The 5,000-nt window shown below is 33.2% G+C and overlaps 2 long non-coding RNA genes across 2 annotated transcripts; both read left to right on the forward strand.

Moving 5' to 3' along the window:
* Positions 1–983: 983 nt before the first annotated feature.
* LOC125494650 (uncharacterized) lies at positions 984–1,765 on the forward strand. Its single transcript, XR_008968415.1, has 3 exons — positions 984–1,072; positions 1,183–1,354; positions 1,670–1,765. It is a non-coding gene; the product is annotated as an uncharacterized LOC125494650 (long non-coding RNA).
* Positions 1,766–2,023: 258 nt separating this feature from the next.
* Positions 2,024–4,248, forward strand: LOC130590564 (uncharacterized). Its single transcript, XR_008968416.1, has 3 exons — positions 2,024–2,177; positions 2,263–2,334; positions 4,001–4,248. It is a non-coding gene; the product is annotated as an uncharacterized LOC130590564 (long non-coding RNA).
* The last annotated feature ends 752 nt before the right edge of the window (positions 4,249–5,000 follow it).

Genomic DNA, 5,000 nt, shown 5'->3' on the forward strand with positions numbered 1-5,000 from the left:
CTGTTACATAGTTGTAAAGTTTCTTTGTGGACTACACTAATTTGAAGTTTTTTGACATGTTAAATTTCTGCAGTTGGTTGACGCTTTGAATTGGAGGGTACAAAATGAGATTGACAATAATTAACAGTAAGTGGAAGCTTATGATTTTCGCTCTAGCTACTGCCATGAGACATGTCATACAACTCATGGGTAATGATGAATATCATCACTTTGCATTTTGATGGATAGCATTTTCGGTTATTGTTTGGAGATTGATTTGAATTTATTTGTGCTTGATTTTTTTTGCTGTTCTAGATGCTACTAAATATGATATACTTCTTGATGCTTGATCTTAAAAAGTGGTAGGTACGTTATCTAAAAAAGCAAGTTAAAAGTGTCTTTGTTAGATGTCTATCTGTATTCAATCACACTCTAGGCATTTCGGGGGCTCTTCTTTTTCAAATCAAAAACCCATTAAAATTCTCAGCCGACCAACAAAAACCACAACTCAATTTTTATTCTATTATTTCTTTCTTTTTCTGGGTTTTTTTTAGATTACATTTCTTTTTTGTGGATATCCTTTGCTCTTTGCCTACGCAATCTTCTTACAATTATTTCTTAAACAAGAAAACCCAGTTTCATAATCTAGAGAAAAGAGTCAAACTTTAAAACCCAACAAGATTTTGCTGGAATCACATCTGCAAGAATACAGATTGTGTTTATATTGGTATGTTCATTCTAATTCTAATTTTTTTTGTTAAAAATGGGTTCTTTTCTTTTTTGGGTTTTTGTGATGTAGTATTGAATTAATGAAACATGCAATTTCTTTTTTGGTGACCTTTTACTGAATACTATTTCTGTAAGATTAATTTATTGTAATAATTTTCCCATTTCTCAATTTTTTTTCCAATAATTAATCCCTTGATATTTATATGTAGGAAATAATTGTTGTTCTGGTGAGATTTCAATCTCGTTTCCCCATCAATTTGACTGATTGGGGAAGGCAAAAATGTCTGGTTATGCTGGTGTTGTTGTTTCTGACCCTTTACTTCATAGTCAGTTTACTCGGTGAACTTCAAGCCTGAAATCCAAAGTAAATTCCTTTAAACCCTTTTTTTTAGGATTTTGTTGAAATTGTGGATTTTTATGATATTTTGTTATGTTCTTGATTGGTGTTCTTTGTTTGATTATTGTGTTTGTTAGTATACTTCGGTGAAGAGTCATAGTGGTAAAGTCACCATTGGAGATTTGCCTTCAATGATGGCAAAGTTGAAAGCTTTTAGTCAGTCATTTAAAGAGGATGATATTAAGGGGATTTTGACTGAGTCTGCTTCTGATATGAGATCAAGAGATCGAGTTTGAGGACTTTTTGAAGGTAAACCGCGTAATTTGTGATTTTCGATTTCTTAATTTATCCACATTGTATGATTGTGTATTAATCTTGACTCGTGTGGCCGAATATTAACTGATAGAGATTGGCGTTGGCATCGCCGTTGTTGGTGTTGTTGTATGATTATGAGTTAATGCATTAAGAATTTTGTAGCTGGAAATGATAAGTTTAATCATCAGAAATCCTGAGAGTTACAGTTGTGGAGAGGTTACATTTTGATTATTTATGAAGTTGGAGGTTGAAATGTAGTAGAATATATAAACATGAGTAACATGTAGGTTAATTTATTGGCATTGGCAGGTTCATCTAAGCTTTCAAGCTAGAGCGTCAGCTCAGCTCGGTGGTTCAAAGGATTCGTCAGCCTTTCTCAAGGCCTCAACGACTACCCTTCTTCATACAATTGTCAATCCGAGAAGGGATGTTATGTTCATCACATTAATACTTATCTTGGAGATGACCCTTTCCTGATGCAGTTTCTTCCTATTGATCCTAATAGTGATGATCTTTTCAATTTGCAAAGAGATGAGTTCTTCTCTGGTAATTCCTTCAATGAGGTTAATTCAAAAATCGTTTTTCTTTTCGTTGCAGATGTCTCGTGTTTGTATAGATGATGACGTATCTTGTATGGTTAATGCAGTAAGCTTATAAATGTTGTTGTTCCTGGCACAATAGATGAAAGAGCAATAAACACCAAAAGGTACTTAATCCATGGGAGAGAAATGAGAATCATACTCTGTGTCTTAACTCTGCGAAAGCCATTGCATGCACTGTGGTTAACATTGGACCCCATGACTTGGTTGAAGGCAGGGTAAGTAGTTCTTAACCACGTAGGAATTATTTTTAAACTAACGAAACCGTATCTCTAATGATGAAGATTTTCCTTCCCTTTGCAGCCACATTTGGTGCTTGGCTTAATATCTCAAATTATCAAGGTACATGTTTTTCCATCATACCTAGGATTGAAGGTAGGAGCTCTTCTTTTTCAATTTCTCTTTCTTATATTTAATTTGTTGCTTAGCTAGCATTTTTGTTGGTGCTATTTTCATTAATTGAATTCATTTTTGAAAGTTTTCCCTAAGCTCTTTGCATGCAGTACACAAGAAGTTTCTTATGTCAAGCATCTTTGCGTTCAAACCTTTTAAAAGTGGAAAGTTCTCCACTATTCATTTTAATGTGCTTTGGGGGAGAAACCTTGAAATTTTTTATTCATAAGGAATTGGTGAATCTCATCCCTCATCTGTAGGCTAATCTGAGTTGCAAGATCTGTCTTTGTCTCCTCTTCTTTGTATATCTATCTTCCCTTTCCTCTTTCCCATTCTTGTCTTCCTTGCCTTTTCTATTTATGACAATTTTTCATTTTGACTGTTGTTTGGCTATGTTCACAAGCGATTTGCAGTGTAATTTCTGTTCGTTCTTCTAAATTTCGTTTTATTTTTCTCTGGATATTTTTTCTAGGAGCAAGTTGAGTAGTCCCTTTCGTTTCTCTAATAGGCAAGGTTAGCTATTATAATTGTTTCAACATCATAAGTTTTTTTAAACATGAAACCTAATAAATTGACAAGAAAAATGTTTTTGATCTAATTAGGTCTAAGCAGCATCAAGTCTTTAGATCTTGCACAAATGTAGAAAAATTCTAACTAGGTCTACGCAGCATCAGGTCTTTGCAATATTGTTTTTAATCTTCTCTTGAAGCAACTGCTTTGATGCCCATAACATGTACCTCTTTTTCTAATGACAACATGAACCCGTTTTACAACTTTGTGATATATAGAATTTGTATAACCATAATAACCAAGCTTATAAAATATTACAACCTCTTCGAAGGATTTTAGATATATCAGCCATTGAATGAGAACCTTTCTTTTCCTTGAGAACTTTCTGCAATGACCTGAATTCAAAAGAACCTCAGTTAGACCGAAAGAGAAAGAAAGCTTCAAGAAGGAAGAAAAGGCTACAAACAATGCACTCGAGAGTTGAGAGTGCTAACTCTTAACTCAACTTCTCCCTAAATGGGTGAGTCTTTGTGCTTCTGCTGAAAGCCCCGTTGTTTTAAAGCACATTTTTTTTTTGTTAATAGCTTATAGCTTTACATGCTGAATTCTTCTAAGAAGGTTTCAGTGGGAAAATTTTGTGTTATATGGAGGCCTCGTCATATATTTTGATTGGTATAAATGTATGATTAGAATAGGATACCTTTATTCTATTTGGAGTAAGTGAAGACTTATGTTGATTTATTCCAATTATCCACTCATGAAATCAACAAATTACAAATGAGATCAATGAACAACCTATTGTCATTCAAACCTTATGCTGAATTACTCCAATTATTCACTCAAATATTAACATTTCACTAAAGAGATAGGTGGTAATGAACAATCTTTCTTTAGGTCTGATGTTCAGCACTTTACAGAGGCGTTTGCTTTCATCTTTGCATTCGTTTGTTTGCTTATTGACAAGGGCAGAAAAGAATACACCGGATTGCTCAATATTCCCCCTATACCTGCATCATAAGCTTAGAAGGCTTGGAAAATGTTATTTCTTCTTTTTAAAAGTCTCTAATTTGAACTCTTAACATATTTGTCTGTATTGATGCTTTGATCTCAAATAATCTAAATTGTTGAATTTACACAGGATTTGAGAGAAATAGTCATGGTCGCTAGAGTGATCGTCTAGAGGGATGATGTTGAGATTGTCACTGTAAAGGACCCTCTCATCACCATTGAAGTATTCGTTTGAAGGAGGGCGGAGAAAGGAGAGGAACAATACAATGATTGCAGAGTTCTACACATCTCTTTTTTTCCTATGTAGATCTATGAGAAAATATTAGCTGTGGTTCTATTCTTTTAGTATTGTTTTTGGTAATGTAAGCGTCAAATGGCCTATTCTTCTTTGAATATACATGTTGAGTGTATTTTTACAATGAACTAGGTATCTAAGATAAATTCTTATTTAGAAAGCAAGTTCAACTTAAATTTTTTACAACGGGCAATTATTTAGAAAGCAAGTTCAGCTTAAATTTTTACAATGAACTGGTGTATCTCAGGTGAATTCAGCTTTTTTTTAAAAGCTAGATACATTGTTTTTAGATTCAATTGTCTCTTTGTTCTTAGTTTGGGTCTTATGTGAGTTGCTCTTTGCTACTTAAATAATTCATGACTAAACTGTTTGAACAAGCACCCATGAATCTTTACATGGAGCTGTTTCATTAGTGATGTTAGTATAGAGTTAAGTGGCTATTGAAAATATCTATATCATTAGGACATGTTAGAATGTTATTATATTCACTGTATGTTGGAGGCAAAGGTACTCATATAACTCGGTTTATAATGGCGTATATAGTTTTCTTATATATCCAAAAATAAATAGAAATAAAATATTTGGCCAACGTCAACACCAACCTACTACCCCTAGCTTTTTATGAGAAAGAGGAAGATAGAAGGAAGAGAGGAAGATAGAAGGAAGAGAGGAGTAATGTAGATAAAAAGGTCTAAGAGGTTGAATAAGAGGGAAAAAAAATTGAGAATAGCATGAGATAAAGAAATAGTAAATTTTGAAGTGGAGTTGTTTGACTTTGTATCTAGATAGCTAAAAATATATTTTTTTAATAAAAATACAATAGTTACTAAAATTA

This window comes from Beta vulgaris, chromosome 2 (assembly GCF_026745355.1).
Source record: "Beta vulgaris subsp. vulgaris cultivar EL10 chromosome 2, EL10.2, whole genome shotgun sequence".
In the NCBI taxonomy this organism is placed as follows: Eukaryota; Viridiplantae; Streptophyta; class Magnoliopsida; order Caryophyllales; family Amaranthaceae; genus Beta; species Beta vulgaris.